The sequence below is a fragment of the Protopterus annectens genome, chromosome 9.part0 (genome assembly GCF_019279795.1).
Source record: "Protopterus annectens isolate FY-2018-M chromosome 9.part0, PAN1.0, whole genome shotgun sequence".
Lineage (NCBI taxonomy): Eukaryota > Metazoa > Chordata > Ceratodontiformes > Protopteridae > Protopterus > Protopterus annectens.
Window position 1 is genome coordinate 434932105 of NC_056743.1, and position 17399 is coordinate 434949503.

The 17399-nt window shown below is 41.2% G+C and overlaps 1 protein-coding gene across 1 annotated transcript in view; it reads left to right on the top strand.

Annotated features, from left to right (window-relative positions):
- The first annotated feature begins 358 nt into the window (after window positions 1-358).
- Window positions 359-17399, top strand: part of ENKD1 (enkurin domain containing 1) — a 774007-nt gene continuing 756966 nt past the window's right edge. Inside the window, exon 1 of the mRNA XM_044082974.1 lies at window positions 359-989. The gene's annotated coding sequence lies outside the window, so the exon portion shown is untranslated. The remainder of the gene's footprint in view (window positions 990-17399) is intronic.

Consider the following 17399-nt stretch of genomic DNA (forward strand, 5'->3'; position numbering starts at 1 on the left):
ACAAGAATAAGCTATTATTTAGGCAAAAAAGTTAAGTTCTATCCTTTGTACTGACCGTGGGTATGTGTCGGCCTGTAAAATCTGATGTTTGTCCCGAAAATGTCCCACTTTGGCCATTTGAAAAGGTGGCAACCCTAATATTCATTGGCTAATACTTCCTAAAATGTTCTGCGATCTCGGACTTGGTTTTATTTATACACATGGGGGGGCTTCCCCCCTTTCAAAAAAGTGCAGGGAAATAAGTCATATTGGTGAGCTACAGTATCAGCGCGTCAGAAAGCCATGGGTTTGCAGACAGTTGGGCGGGCCTTGTTACTGCGCAATGGGGTGGGGGGGGGTGGCACTGTTGTAAAACATCGCCGACGTCTTAATGTCCGTGCCACTGTGTAGCCTGCTGTGTTGTAATAAAAACAACCGCCTTTCTGGTATCTAAAAGTATATTAGGAATGAATGCGAATGCAATTAATAACTCTGATCAAAAGCAACAATAATGGAGGATAAATACCATAAAAAGCGGGCACAGTATTTAAATTTTAAGAGGGAACGTTCCCCAGTATTACTCTTATTCAATTAAAAGTTAATTTCTAAACAATTAAGTATGAAACTAATGTCCGTCTTCGGTATGACACTGAACACCGTAATCCTCAGTGATTTACTAGAAAATCAAAAATGAAAAGAACAGGGCAAAAATGAATTAAAGGTCAGGGACTATTGGTTCTTTGCAGTACCACTGCTTTACGATTCATTGATTTCGTCATTATCCGATCAGTCTAAACGGCGCAATCGCCCACAAAATGTCTACAACGATAAGAAAATACGGTAAATCCATTACCCTTGGTACCAGCTACGACAAACTGCTAAAAGTAATTCGATGTTGTGAGGAGTTTTGGAAACAGAAGCTGACGGTTGTTATGGTGATGCGTTAGCTGCCGGACCAAACTGTACTGACGTCATCGATGGACGTGTGCGTAGCACGCTGTTTAGGGAAGGTAGGTTAAAAGTTTTAGTTTTCTAGTTCTTAATTAAACTGCGTCTAAGAATAACGTAACATTTTTTAAGGGGATGGGGTAGTTATTTAAAGATGGATTGTACTGGTTAGGTAGCAGTGCCAATACGATTAAGAACTTAAGTTGAAAATAACGGCAGATCGTCTGAATGATGGCTGCACCAACAAAATAATGCTAGTTGGAGTTTTTATGTTGTTGGAAGTTTAAGTAATGCAAGCTTTAGAAAAGTGTGACTGTGAAGACGTGCATTCCAATAAGTTGTCATAGCCCCTTTGGTGATGATGCACCTAGTTTTAATAAGCTGGCTATAGACATGATTGTTTCTTATGCGAAAGCTCTCATTTACTAAGGAGTCGCATTTTGCTGTTAAAATCTAGGAATCTGATCTGTTTTGCAAGCGTGTACTACTTTGACTGTTCTGACAGTTCTGCACCGATCTCTTATTTTTTCAGTCTGAGTTTCCGGCACAAGTTGTCCTTAACGTAACTGATCCCTTTATATAAATTAATCATTTTGGATTTTACAGCAGAAGGTACATTGATAAACGGCGTGTAAACCAGATACTTTCCTGTAAAAGAGCAAGTATGCAGATAATAATATACTTCAAATTATCTCCTATCACATTGCTGGGGGTCCTGCTACGTACTTTATGAGCAGTTCAAGAATAATCGTTATTGATCTTGGTAGTTCTACCAAACGTAGGTTTACACAAACGGTTACTTATACTGTATACATATGTAGTTTACAGTTTTTCCATTTTCGGCCTAGTGCTCTTCTTGTGTCATTTACAGTTGTTGTTCTGTTGACTTTCAGTTATGTGTAAGCAGCATTTCAGTTCGCTAGTAGGTAGTACTCAGATATATGTCAGCACCAGGGCTCTGCTAAGCTCTGTCCTAAATACATATTTTTCCAAATGTAAATTTAGATCAGAGCTGAGGTCTGCTATATTTGAAGGAGGAGAAGTACCGATATCCTGGAAGACAGCTGTAATACCTCATATAGGCACATTTTAAAGTATTTATTTCTATAATGGTTAAAAGAATGGCAAATGTGATGCCAAAATTGATCGATATGGATTAATTAAGCAATAACCCACGCTTGGGTATGGGTAATGCTGGATTTACACACGGTTGGCATGGTTTGGTCACGAGGGCGAAGCCCGAGTGGCCATAAGACAACTGTGCACCCAGAAGTGGGTTATTGCTATTATACAATGACATTATTTAAGAAAAAAAATACTTAGTTTTCTTAAATAATGGCATTGTATAAGGCCTCATTGCTGCCCTTCCGCAGCTGTCCGGTATTCTGCAGCAATTCTGATGTACTGCGCATGCTTATACAGTACATCAGAGCTGTGGGTCGAAGCAACGGAGAAAGCAACATCTGCTTTGCTTTTTAGAAAGTGTCTCGCTATGTTGAAGGAGTTTAACATAGCGAGACAGCTTTAAAAAAGCAATGTTGCTTTTTTTAAAGCTGTCTCGCTATGTTAAAACTCTTAACATAGCGAGACACTTTCTAAAAAGCAACGGAGATCTTGCTTTAATTTTCTGTTTCTCTAACTTCGCCATTACTAATCATCTTTTGTACTTTTTCTTATTTTTTGTATTGTGAAATTTTCCATATCCAGATGTCTTTGCCTATATTTCTCTTCAAATATCTTTGGTGCTGCTCTTTTTGCATTGATTAGTTTTGCTTTCTTCTTTGAATAGGTATTGCACCTTATTAAATCTCTTTTTCTGTCCCATGTTCATATTTCTTCTTCAGATGTCTCCTGCTCCTCTTGTTTCTCCTTACTTTGGAGTCTAGTTATTTCATCATGCTGTGATGATCTGTGATGGACTTTCTACACCAAATCCTTCACTTTGCAAATATTCCATAAGTTCAGCTTCTATTTTTTTTAATTCTGCTTGGCTAATCTTCTGTTCTACATTCCCTCTTTGTGATCTTATTGTGTTTTATTATGAAATTTTCCATATCTGGATGCCTTTGCCTGTATTTCTCTTTGAATATGTTTGGGGCTCTTTTCTGTTTGGTTGTTGTTATTGTCCTTAAAGGTCTGCATCTAAAATCCCAGTCTCCCCCATTATTTCTTGACCCCCCACTGCTTCATCATCATCCCTTTTCAGTTTGAATTATCACTTTCTGCTTGTATTGTGTATATGAGTCTTAACTGTGTAGCTCTAAAATATGTATTCAAATCAGGTAATCCTAAACAATCTTATTCTGTTGGAAGGATCAGCTTATCCCACTTAACTCTTGCACTCTTCCCCAGCTATATAAACTCATTCAATTCTTTATTTTTCACAAATTGTGCTCTGGTTGATAAGAATATTCCTGACCTGTATATAAAAGTACACGGACTAAAAACATGTTCACTACTTGTGTCTTACTAGCCATATCCATAAGCAAGAGCATCCAGCTTCTCAGTTTTTATATTGTCTTTTCTTTAGTCTGTTCCCACATATCCTTATCTGGCATAATAGAATAATAGAAGCCTTTTTAATCCATAATCCTAAATACGTAGATTCATAAGTATTAGACCAGCTGCTGCTGCAGGCCATTTTAGGCCTAGTCAGTTTCCCTTTTTGTACTTGAATTAACCTATCGCATATGGTTATAGATTGGCCCTACCCATCCCATGGTCAATAATTATGTGTTATCCCTAAGGAGAATAACTGGGATCATACCATAGATCATTTGAGGGGGGCCTGTGCATGGGCATTTTGGAGTTGCCTGTGTCCATTAATAGTACAGGGGGCAGTCCTGGGGTAAATTTTTTGTTTCCCATCCATAGGTCCATGTTGAACTTCAATATGGGCATGGATGAACTTCGTTTTTATATGGATGGAAGTGTGTTCCAGAGCAGCAGTATCCTGTGTGAGCTATACCCGTCCCTGCAAACTGTGATGCTTTTGTTGCAAAAGAGGTTTAGATCCCTAATCCAAGTATTTCTGATGGCATTTGGCTTGCTGGTATGCAACAACTCCATCAGTATTAGGTCATAATTATTAGTAAATGGAAAAAGAGATACATAATTACTATTAAACAGAAAAACAAGGAATCAGAAAATATATCCCTGTGATCACACTTGTGTGCCTGCTGGACAGGGAAAACAGGTGCTGACTTTCTGGGAACATGGGTGAAATTCTCGGCTAGGCTTATAAGGGCCTCCAGGCCAATAGCCTAGTATCGTCCTATGAACTATTGCTACTTCATCTTATTGTGTCCCCATAAATATGGTTATTGCTGAACCAATTTGTTGTGGGTACATCATTTATGGCTATAACCTTTGTTTTATTTTCATTAATTTTATAACCCAAAAGACGTGAAATTGTCTCAAAATGTTCCACAGCACTAAGATGTAATTTTCTGGATTTATCAGGTACAAAATAATACCATCTGCAAGTAAACCAACTTTTCTTGATTACCATAACAATTATATGATTGAATTCTAAAGTCCCTTATTTTCTTTGGCAATGCCTCTAAAATATAAAGCAAATAAAAGGGAAAGGGGGGCACTTGGTTCCTCTGTTCAAATGCAACTTATCAGAGAGGAACCCTCCTAATTTAGTTATTGCCTCCAATCCTCCTAATTAACCTTATTATCGTATCAGGAAATGCAAATGCTTCCATTGCCCTACTCCTAAAATCCCAGGTCACTCTGTAAAATGCTTCCTTTGCATCAAGACCTACTAACAACTCTGGTATTTTCTGACATTCTTGCTCCCTCTGGATCGTCAGTGTTCTGTTCTTCTTCTTTTGGATTTTCCCGGTTAGGGGTTGCCACAGCGGATCACCTGTCCGCTCATGATTGGCAGCGGAGTTTTACAGTGTCGAGTTGCCAGCCTGACGCCCAACCTTCCATGGAAGGCACACGCACGCACACACTCACACCTAGGGCCAATTTAGAGTGCCCAATCCACCTACAATATGTCTTTGGGATGTGGGAGGAAACTGGAGCACCCAGAGGAAACCCACGCGACCACAGGGAGGACATGCAGACTCCGCACAGAAGGCACCCCATCCGAGAATCGAACCAGAGAACCTCTTGCAGTGAGGTGGCAACGCCAACTGCTGCATCACTGTGGCCGCCCTGGATCGTCATTGTTCTGTTAATGTTGTCAAATGTTTGCTTTCCCTTCACAAAACCACATTGATCCATATCTATCAATTTTGGCAACACCTTTGCCATTCTTTTAGCAAATATAGACATAAACGCTTTATAATCGTGGTTTAAAATTTAAATGGGCCTATATGAAGCTGGGTCTGATTAGTCTTTACTGTCTTTAGGTAATGCAGCACCACAGCTTTCTTCCAAGATGTTGGTGCTTCCCCTCCTTTTAAAATACTGTTAAACAAAATCTTTTAGATCTTTTATCACTCTCTTCCCTCCCATCTTCCAGATTTCCACAGTAATGCCATCTGTTCGTGGAGACTTTCTTGAAGATAGATTGTACATTACTGTTTTTATCTCATCTCCTCCTATCTTTAGTATTAGTTTTTGAGCCGCATCTTTCTCTGACCTTGGCGTAATTAAATCTTCCATAAGTATTTCCATTTGTGCTCTTTTTTTTCACATTTCTGTGCTTTATAGAAATGTTCATAAAATTTCCAAAATATCTTTGATACCTCTACAGGATCTCTAGTTATTTTTGTTGTTATAGGCTCCCTAAGATTGTCGACAACCTATTCAACGTTCAGTTGCCTGAGTCATTGTGCTAAGTTTTTGGGCTCTGGAGTTATTATCAAAGAACAGTTGCTTAACAGGAATGTTTCTAAATGCATATTTATTATACAGATAGTTCCTTATTTTCTTTTTAGCACTCTGCATTTACATATTTTGTTCTGTGAGATTCCCCTTATTCTGCAGTACTATACACCATGCCATTGTAATCCTCCTCCCTTGCCAAAGCCCTGTACTACCACAAATCTACCATTTTGTCATCACCTGTGAATGTTGGCAGAATGTCTTAACTGCTTAGGCATAAATCTTCTGAATTTCTTACTTTTTGTTGGACTATTGTCAGATGTGACATCAACAGGTATTACTTGTCTGAAGAACTTAGAAAATGCTTTTTATCTCTTGCTGCCTGTTGGCCGTAAGTCCTGGTACAATCATTTAGCACATTTAGTTCCCTTTGAGGTAAGAGGGGATCATAGGAGAGAGTCATATGAGCAGCCATCATGGTTTTTCTCCTTTTGTAGCCCTAATCCCCAGCAAACAGCTTATCTCTATGTTTGTAGATGTTAGAATGTGATATGTCATACTGTGTGAGTTTGCTAATTCTAGCACTTGTCCCATAAACCATAAAATTAAAATCCCATAAAATTGTCTCATTACTTCTAAATATTACTGTATTTGTTCCTTTTATATTATTGCCCATGTAAGTATTGCTTTATGGAGCTTTTCTATTCGGGCCTCCGATGAAAATGGGCTTACACCCAGACGGAGTATCCCAGTTAACAAATGTAAAATAAATAAATAAAGTCTGCCATATGGATGTGTGTTGGCAAAGCCAAGCACATGTCCTTGGTCCATACACTGCATACTGCGTGCCTGTGTTTCTAGTGGTTGCTGACATTACAGTGGACTGGACTTCCTGTCTCCCACCCCTTAGGATGGGTGAGCCTCCATCTGTCATCCATTGCCACTCTGCTGTGTTAGCTTTTCCAGAGCTCAGGTTGATAGTTAATTCTGGGTCTAAGAAATGTAGACTTTAACTTAATAATGATGATTGCATTTGTGTCTGTCAGTTTGACTGTTTCAGAGAACGTGGAAGAATAGTCTACACATACAAGATATGTAGCTTCTTTGACCTGGAACAAAAAAGTTTCCATTTGACTCCACAGGTGGAATTTCATGACCTTTGCTACCAGGATAACCATGGCGGAAATCTTTTAACATGTCGTCTTCTTTCTCAGTTGTTGTTAAGGTATGAAATCAGGTAGCGCACCTCTTTGCTACTAGTTAATTTGAGTCAGCATTCATGGCCAGTGCATTATATCTTGTGGGCGTTCTTTGCGCTTTACTATGAAGTAAAATAATTACTAATTCTTGTTCTGGCAGTTTTCTGTGCTTTTCTGGTAAAGATTAAATAACACCCTGTTCAGTCTCAGAGAAACCCTGAGCAAAGACTGTCTGAATGCGCTTCTCAGGGATTTGTTCTCTCTCTTCACCTGAACAACTTTTTTGTGTGTTGTGAAATATTCAATTAATGAACACATTGTTTCTCTGAAATAGTAAGGTTTTATTGGTATGACATAGAATGGGCTTATTTCCCCAGAAAATACACAAAACAAACAGTAAGCAAACCAGAATGCCTGCAATAAAATGAAACCGTTCATAGGTACATAGGTTCATAGAAGGTTACTAGGATAATGGCCCTAGGACCTTTACAAATCCAGCCATGTAGAAAAAAAAATGCTGCATCATAACTGACTATCGTTAGATGGTCATTGTTAGCAGAGCGATTCTATGATCAGTAATGACTGCACCTTTCCATGAAGGACATAGATGTCACCCCTGGGGTGAATTTACAGTCACACATCCAGTTATCTAGGTTGCACTTAAATAGGGTCATTAAGGGGCTCTGCTTCTCATGAAGTGGGAGCATATTCCAGAGGAATGGCAGTCTCTGGGAGATATATCTTTCTCTCTAGTATGTTCTGTTAATGTCAGAGGCTAGGCTCAGTTCCCTGGAGTGAGTGACCCTTGCCCCTTTTCATTTGCAGATGTGCAGCATTTCCATTAGGGCAGGGTCGAAGACTACTCTGTAGGCCAGGCACAGCCCACCTCTCGGCAGGCCTGTATGATACAGAGCACAGTTACAGGCTCTCAGTGTTTTAATATGTGACGTGTTTTGGTGGCACTGGATTCTCTTGGTTAGAAACGTCTGTGGTCTCTCCAGTTGCTGCAGGTGTCTGGTGAAGTATTTTACTTTTATTTATTTCATTTCTTTACTGGGCAGTGTCCGACTGGGCACAAGTCCTATTTTCGGTGGAGGCCCGGGGGGGAAGCTCCATACATACATATACGGTTCCCCTTCACAAGATCGAATGTATGGAAGCTCGAAATTCATAATCTCGAGACCAGAATCTCGAACTTCCATTCACTCAAAATTGCGAATGGGAGCTTTAGGTTTAAAAAAATAAAAAGTTAACTTACCTTATTGCATGGGGCCAGGTCCCCCTGTACCCTAGCAGTTTATATGTGAATGCTCTGTGACCGCACTATAGCGGAGGAATGGAAAATCTTCTGTTTTTGCTAGCACTGATCAGAGATGCCTTCCCTTTTAGGAATTTTGCTCTGTCATGTAGTAGCTTCCTCCTCCTGTTGTAGAGTTTGTTTATGGCTGGGGTCCACCAGACCGGGCGCCTGCCTTTGGGGAATTGGTCTTGGTTTTATTTGGGATTGCATGATCCATGCATTCTTGAAGGTGCCCGTAGAAGGCATTTGCAAAGGATTCAGCAGTGTGGGTTGTGGTTTCCACTAGCCCAGGGGCCTTGAAGGATACCATTTCAGTCTTAAGAAGTGTGAAGTTGGCTTTTGAGAAGTTCTTCACTGTGGTCTTTTGTGCAGGGGTGGGGCGGGATGTGGATTTCAGTGAGATTAATTTATGGTCTGATCTTACCAGAGAGGGATATACTTCGGTGTGGAGCATTTTGTCCCCATGTTTGTGATGATCAGGTCTAGTATATTGTCTCCTCTTGTGGGAATGGTGACCAGTTGTTCCATTGCATTTGAGTTTATGAATTCTAGGAACCTTTGGGCTAGGGTGTTGGGGCTTGAGTAATGTTCCCAGTCTATGTTTGGGTAGTTGAAGTCTCCCAATATAATGGTATTTGGAGAGATATTCATACTCTCTAGTGTCTTCAGGAAGGCTGTGTGGGGTTCCTGAGTTTGAGAGGGTGGTCTGTAACATGCTACAAACTGTAAGGCAGTTTTGCCTATGGTTAGTTGCACCTGGATGGTCTCCGATGCTTCGTGCGTTGCCACTAACCTGGACGTGTGGGTATCTTTGATGAATATGGATACTCCCCCTCCTTTTGTGGTTCGGTCCAAGTTTTGGGGCCGGAAAGCATGATATGAGGTAAAACCTGATAGTGCTGGGGTGCTCTCAGGAGCTTTGAACCAGGTTTCAGTCACTGCACAGACATCGATGTTCTCCATACTGAGAAGGGCTTCGAGGGCGTGCATCTTGAGGTTTAGACTTCTGGCATTGAGCAGCATTACCCTTAGTTTGTTTCCACTTGTGTTTTCTAGGGAGGTAGGTTTGTCCTTTGAGCCTTGCCTAAAAAGGCACTATGGGGGTGGCAAGAGCCTTGGCCAATATCCGGAAGCCCAGGGGTGACAGGTGCAAGCCGTCCCTTGCGAAGCAGCGTGGCTTGTCAATCATGTCATCCCAAGCAGACAGACATTGGATCCCCTTAGAATGACACCAGTAATTAAGCCAATTGTTAAAACTGATCATTTTGTCTTTGTACTGTGGCATCATTCTTGGTGAGGGTAAGATGCTGCTCAGGGTCAGGGTCATACCGGCCTGTGCTACATAATCAGAGAGCTCCTCTATGTCTCTTTTCATGTAGTCCAGGGAGTGCGTCTCAGGTCATTCACACCGGCATGTACAATGACTGAGTCATATTTGTACTTGCTGTGGAGTGACCTGAGTGCTTGTGTTATGTGGCGGATTCTAGCTCCCGACAGGCAGCTTACTGTGACCCTCTCCTTGTTCAGTCTGGTGAGCGGACGTCAGTGTGTCTGACTATGGAGTCACCTATTACAAGTGTGTCTGGCATGTTGTTTGGCCTTAAGGGCTGTGACTGTTTAGCACACTGACTATGTGAACTATGTGTTGCATGTGCTATGTCTTGAGATGGCGGTTGCTTGGGTGTCTGCTTTGGAGGCCTCTGTTGTTTTGGTAGATTTTTAATCAAGCGCCCGAGTATGTTTTTGTGTGTTTATGTGTTTGGTTTGCAATTGTGATAGTTCTATGTGAGACTGGGTTTGTGGTGTGCGTGGTTACCTTCTCCTCCTGACTGGTCTTGCCAGTACTGAATTGCGGGAGCTCAGCCTCCAGTTTGGCTATATAGTTGCATCTCTCGCATATATTTGTATTTGTTGGGAGGAGGAGAGGGTTGTCTGTGTACATGAGGCAATTGTAACATTGCCTTAAGATTCCCAGATTCACCAGCTGAACAGGAGAGGACGCTAGCAACTGACCCTTCGACATGCTAGAAATAGTGAAAAAGATTGCTGTGTAACTTAGTCAGAAAGGACCTATGGGGAAATGGGTACTCAAGGGAATTTAGGTGAATGAAGTACTTTCTTTTGTTTGAGTGCTTTACTTGCATAAATAAATGCTTTAGGAGCAAGTGCTGAGCTTTTCAGATAGAGTATAGGCTGTATAGATTGCAAGTAGAACAGTTCTAAGGGAAAAATTGAAGAGCAGACTTTACGGAGCCAGAAATAGTTTAAACTTGATTAACCAGCGCTGCTCTATGAGCAACTTCGCGCTAAAGCGCGCAAAAGCGGGCTTTATAGCAGGGGGTTGAAAAGAGCCAGGAATTGACCCAAAATGGCCAATAAACTACAAGTTTCTGGGCTGGAACCAATCCTCTAGGGACAAATAGGTTGCTCAGTGCTCCCCACTCCCACTGGTGAGACAAAGAAGCTTCCTCTTATCCAAATAATATGAGCAGCCATCATGGTTTTTCTCCATTTGTAGCCCTAATCCCCAGCAAACAGCTTATCTCTATGTTTGTAGATGTTAAAATGTGTTATGTCATACTGTGTGAGTTTGCTAATTCTAGCACTTGTCCCATAAACCATAAAATTAAAATCCCATAAAATTGTCTCATTACTTCTAAATATTACTGTATTTGTTCCTTTTATATTATTGCCTATGTAAGTATTGTTTTATGGAGCTTTTCTATTCGGGCCTCCGCTGAAAATGGGCTCACACCCAGACGGACTATCCCAGTTAACAAATGTAAAATAAATAAATAAAGTCTGCCATACGGATGTGTGTTGGCAAAGCCAAGCACATGTCCTTGGTCCATACACTGCATACTGCGTGCCTGTGTTTCTAGTGGTTGCTGACATTACAGTGGACTGGACTTCCTGTCTCCCACCCCTTAGGATGGGTGAGCCTCCATCTGTCATCCATTGCCACTCTGCTGTGTTAGCTTTTCCAGAGCTCAGGTTGATAGTTAATTCTGGGTCTAAGAAGTGTAGACTTTAACTTAATAATGATGATTGCATTTGTGTCTGTCAGTTTGACTGTTTCAGAGAACGTGGAAGAATAGTCTACACATACAAGATATGTAGCTTCTTTGACCTGGAACAAAAAAGTTTCCATTTGACTCCACAGGTGGAATTGCATGGCCTTTGCTACCCGGATAACCATGGCGGAAATCTTTTAACGTGTCTTCTTCTTTCTCAGTTGTTGTTAAGGTATGAAATCAGGTAGCACACCTCTTTGCTACTAGTTAATTTGAGTCAGCATTCATGGCCAGTGCATTATATCTTGTGGGCGTTCTTTGCGCTTTACTATGAAGTAAAATAATTACTAATTCTTGTTCTGGCAGTTTTCTGTGCTTTTCTGGTAAAGATTAAATAACACCCTGTTCAGTCTCAGAGAAACCCTGAGCAAAGACTGTCTGAATGCGCTTCTCAGGGATTTGTTCTGTCTTTCCACCTGAACAACTTTTTTGTGTGTTGTGAAATATTCAATTAATGAACACATTGTTTCTCTGAAATAGTAAGGTTTTATTGGTATGACATAGAATGGGCTTATTTCCCCAGAAAATACACAAAACAAACAGTAAGCAAACCAGAATGCCTGCAATAAAATGAAACAGTTCATAGGTACATAGGTTCATAGAAGGTTACTAGGCTAATGGCCCTAGGACCTTTACAAATCTAGCCATGTAGAAAAAAAAATGCGTACCATAACTGACTATCGTTAGATGGTCATTGTTAGCAGAGCGATTCTATGATCAGTAATGACTGCACCTTTCCATGAAGGACATAGATGTCACCCCTGGGGTGAATTTACAGTCACACATCCAGTTATCTAGGTTGCACTTAAATAGGGTCATTAAGGGGCTCTGCTTCTCATGAAGTGGGAGCATATTCCAGAGGAATGGCAGTCTCTGGGAGATATATCTTTCTCTCTAGTATGTTCTGTTAATGTCAGAGGCTAGGCTCAGTTCCCTGGAGTGAGTGACCCTTGCCCCTTTTGATTTGCAGATGTGCAGCATTTCCATTAGGGCAGGGTCGAAGACTACTCTGTAGGCCAGGCACAGCCCACCTCTCGGCAGGCCTGTATGATACAGAGTACAGTTACAGGCTCTCAGTGTTTTCATATGTGACGTGTTTTGGTGGCACTGGATTCTCTTGGTTAGAAACGTCTGTGGTCTCTCCAGTTGCTGCAGGTGTCTGGTGAAGTATTTTACTTTTATTTATTTCATTTCTTTACTGGGCAGTGTCCGACTGGGCACAAGTCCTATTTTCGGTGGAGGCCCGGGGGGGAAAAGCTCCATACATACATACATATACGGTTCCCCTTCACAAGATCGAATGTATGGAAGCTCGAAATTCATAATCTCGAGACCAGAATCTCGAACTTCCATTCACTTGAAATTGCGAATGGGAGCTTTAGGTGTAAAAAAATAAAAAGTTAACTTACCTTATTGCATGGGGCCAGGTCCCCCTGTACCCTAGCAGTTTATATGTGAATGCTCTGTGACCACACTATAACGGAGGAATGGAAAATCTTCTGTTTTGCACTTAAGCGTATAGCACGGAATGGAAGATTTCCCTTTCCTTCACTATAGTGCAATCTCGGAGTAGGTATATTTAAATAGGGGGGGTGCAGGGGGGGTGATGCCCCCTGTGAAAACATTTGAAATGTGTCCATTTAATTTTTTTGTCCCTTTCATATATTCGAGTTTCTCTAATTTGAGATTCTGGTTTCGAGTTTATGACTTTCGAGTTTAGAGAAATTCGATCATATGAAGGGGAACCACATATACATATTAACAGTTATGAACAATAAAGAAGTACATATATATGTTATTAACAGTGAACACAGAAAAAAGTCAGTATAGTAATAACTAAATAGTTACAATTCACAAATTTAACTTAAATGAAACAGTTTGAGAAGAATATTTACAGCATGCGTGATAGTGAGTACAGTGTAATACAAGAGCACTGTAGTTGTAAGACAATGCAGAAAATTGTTTCCAATGCTAACTGAGATAGAGGGTTGAACCTAGTTAGCGAAGGCAAATAATAGTTGTGGCTGTGAGAAAGAGCTGTATTAGGGTGAATAGAAAGGGCGATGAAAGGGTGAAGAAAGGGGAGGTGGATGGCCTAGCCAGGGGTGTGGCAGGATCAGAGACGGTGTTTAGCTAGATGTTCCTTGAGGAGATGTTTGAAGTCCCAAATGCTAGGGTTTTTAGCTATTGGTTGAGGGAGGGTGTTCCGGAGTTTGGCAATTTTATAGGAGTAGAGTCCGGTGCCTTGTGTGTTGTGGGGTTGGCTAACCTTTAGCAATAGTTTATTTGAGGATCTTAAGAATCTATGATTGCTGTTGGTTTGGATTAGACTGGCTAGTGCTGGGCAGTTGTTTGGTTTATGTATAATTTTGTGGGCTATGGACAGTTGGTTTAGTGTTAGAATGTTTGGGAGTTCTAACCATTTGAGTTGTGTGAGTACTGAGCAGTGGTGGGTTCTGTGGGGGTGGCCAGTAGGAAATTTGGCAATTTTGTTGTAGCATGATTCAAGATTACTAACATCTGATTTACGAATGTTTGTAAATACCTGGGAGCCGTAGAGGAGGGTGGAGAGTAGTTGTATGCGGGCAGTGGCTAGTCTGGCACTATCTGTAAGGTAAGGTTTGATTCTGTAAAGGGTGCCTAGTTTACAGTGGACCTTTCTGATAGTTAGGGAGATGTGGGTATTGAACCTTAGGTAATCATCAATTGTGACGCCTAGAAGTTTGGTTTGGTTAGTGGGTTCTATTTTGGTTTTGTTTGTGGAGAGGATTGAAAGTGGGGTCAGATATGTTTTGGGTTTATTACAATTAAAAACAACTTGTTTTTTTTAGGGTTTAGTATGAGTTGATGTTTAGCGAGGTAGTTTTCTATGTCCTGTAAGGATATTTGCATGGTAGTTTGTAGTTCCTGGAGTGTGGGGGCTGAGCAGATTAGTGTAGAGTCATCTGCATACTGGACTATGGAGGCTAGTTGGGTTGCAGAGCTGAGGTCATTGGTAAAAATTGTAAAGAGTAGGGGACCAAGTATAGAGCCTTGGGGTACGCCAACAGTGATGGATGGTAGGGGGGGACAGGGTGTGCTCCCACTTAGTGGCCTGCTGACGGTTAGAGAGATAACTGTGGAACTAGGACAGGGCTGATGAGTTAAGGCCATGGGATGACAGTTTATTTGGTAGGATTTGGTGGGAGACTGTGTCAAAGGCTTTTGACATGTCAAGAAATATAGAGGAGACCATTTGTCTGTTGTTAATGAGACCCTGTGTGGTGTTTGTGAAAGATAGTAGGGCAGTGCTGGTACTATGCTTTGGCCTAAAGCCATGCTGAGAGGGGGAGAGGAGGTTGTGATTAAGTAAGGGTAAGGAGTTGGGAGTGAATGCATTTTCCTAAGATCTTGGCTAAAGAGGAGAGGATGACTGTGTGACGGTAACTGGTTAGATCTTTAGAGGGGCCTCCTTTGTGTAATGGAATGATGTGAGATATTTTTCTGAGGTGGAGTGGTTGATCAGTATTGATATGGGATAGGCATTTGTGGGGCAGCAATTTTAAGGAATTCATTAGGTAGTTGGCCAGCAGCTAGACAGCAGGGTTTGAGCTTGGAAAGGAGCAATTTTATGTAGGTAGTTTGGATTGAGGAGAAGGAGCAGGTGGTGGGGAAGTCAGAAGAGGGATTGAGCAGTCTGACTACTGAGAAGTGATAAGATTGACTTAATAAAGTGGGAACTGAATTGTGTAGCCATAGGGACAGTAGCCTTGGAGGTGTCAGGAGGGGGGGGGTTGGGCTATATCCTGGGTTGAGAAGATTGTTAATGTTTTGCCAAAATTTTTTTGGTTGTATTGGTGGGTTTTTTGACATGAGAGGAAATAGTTTTGCTTGTCTGTTTTTTCTGTTTCTTAGCCTGGTTGCGGAACTGTTGATATATTGTGCGTTTTTTAATATTTTTGGTGGTGTGGTAAGTGGTGCATGCCCTGTCTGTTAGTTTCATTAGTGTGTTGGTATCTTTAGTTAGCCAAGGTATGCGCTTATTTTTTGCTCTACATTTTCTTGTGGGAGCTAGATCGTTAAGGATTTTAAGAAAGGTATTATTGAAGTAGTGCACTGCCTGATAAAGTGGGAGGTTTTTAAGAGGTGACCGGTTACTACTCTGAAGTAGGAGGTTGAAGCTGGAGGGGGAGAAGTTTTTCTTGTTCTGGACAGTTTTGTATATTGTGTTGGTTTGTGACTGAACTAGTTTTCTATACAGGAAGGTAGGTGAGTGGCCAATGAGGGAGTCTGGAAGGCAGCCTGCTAAGTAACCTATATTGGGTTTGTTAGTCAGTATCCAAGCTAGAGCAGACTGCTTTTTTGAGTCTTTATCTAAACAGGTGGGACAGGATATGGTTTGGGGGAAATTGAAGAGGTTTAGGAAATTAGAGGGATTGTTGGAGTTGCAGGTGTGCCAGTCCAGGTTGAAATCTCCTAAGATGATGGTTTCCTGGTTAAAAGTGATTGAGGCCCAGGAGAAGAGATTTTCAATTACTGGAAGGTTGTTTCCAGGGGGAAGGTAGGTGGTTATGATAATAATAGTTTTGTTAGGGTTTATTAAGTGTGTTGTTAGAATTTTGGAGTTGGGAAGGTCAGGAGGGGCACAATTTAGTAACTATTTTTAGTGTGTCTGTATACATAATGGTGACTCTGCCTCCCTTTCTATTTGGTCGGTCCAATCTAATTATGCTGCATCCGTTTGTAATAATTTCATTGTCTTTTATGTGTGGCTTTAACCAGGTTTCTGTAGGTAGGCTTTAAGGGTTTCATGAAATTCAGTGATTTTATTTACTATATTACGGAGATTAAAGTTTATAAAGACTAGGTCCGAGTTATTGTTTTTTGGAAGTGGGTGATGGTTAGTAGTGTGTTGGCTTGAAGTAGGAGTAGGGCTGGGAGGGGAATTGGTAGGGCAAGGAGGGGTGTGGGTTAGTGGCCCTGGGCTGGGGTGATGTCAGCCTGAAGCTTAAGTTCTGTTATATTGTATAGAATGAGGTGTTTGATTTTATTGATGAGTTTAACATATATGTGTGTTGAAGGATATGTACAGTTAGTGGTCAAGTGTTTGAAAGGTAGGAGGAGGAAAGGAGTTGTGAGCTGATGGCAGTGTATGTGTGGGTGTGATTGTGGAGGATAGAGAGAGTAGGGGAGTTTAGGTGATATGTGGTGCATGAGTGGGGGGAGGTGGAGGTAAGCAAGAGGTAAAGAATGTTGAGTAGAAGAGTATTGGTTACCAAGGAGATGAGGTGTGACATAGTGGATGGCTGAGAAGTTGTAGAGTGGAGTTGAGTATATACAGAAGTGAGCATTGTACTCTGTTAGTGGTCTGATAAGGGTCGAGCACAGCAGAGTTATAACCTCCTTACTCGGGGATGTGATGCCCTTATTTATGAAATGCGCAATGTAGAAAGCTTTCCTTTTCACTATGGACACATGTTGATTGAAGTTTAGATGGCTATTGACTTGTGTTCCCAAGTCTAGCTCCACTGAGATTGAACTTAGAGGGATGCTATCTATATCATAATTAGCAGGAGCTACTTCTTTGCCAAAGGGGATAATAAGGCATTTTATTGCATTTAGTTTTAGTCTACGACTTTGGCACCAATCATTTGTGCATCAGTTACTTCTGTAATATGTTAACATAATTGGAGACCTTTATGATTAAGCCCAGTTTATAGTCCTCTGCAAACTTTGTAAGCCACAGGCCATCTACTTTCGCCTGGACTTTAGAGAAATGGAATCCAAACAGTTGTGGGCCCAGCACAGATCCTTTTAGCACCCCACTGGTAACTGGTCTTCTGGTGAAGTTGGACTCCCCACCTTTGACAGTGTGTGTTCTGTTGGTGAGTCAATTGGCTACCCATCTAGTGACATATGGGTTAATCCCCAGCTGGGTGAGTTTCTCAGTGATTCCTGAGTGGGGAATTGTGTCAAAAGCCTTGGCTAATTCAAGATAGGTTGTATGCTTTGTCCTCATTCAAGGCTTTAGTGACATTTTCAAAGAAGTCCACCATGTTTATAAACAAGATGTACCGTTGATGAGACCAAATTGGCTTGGGTCTAGAGTTTGAAGGATGCCTATGTCCTTGT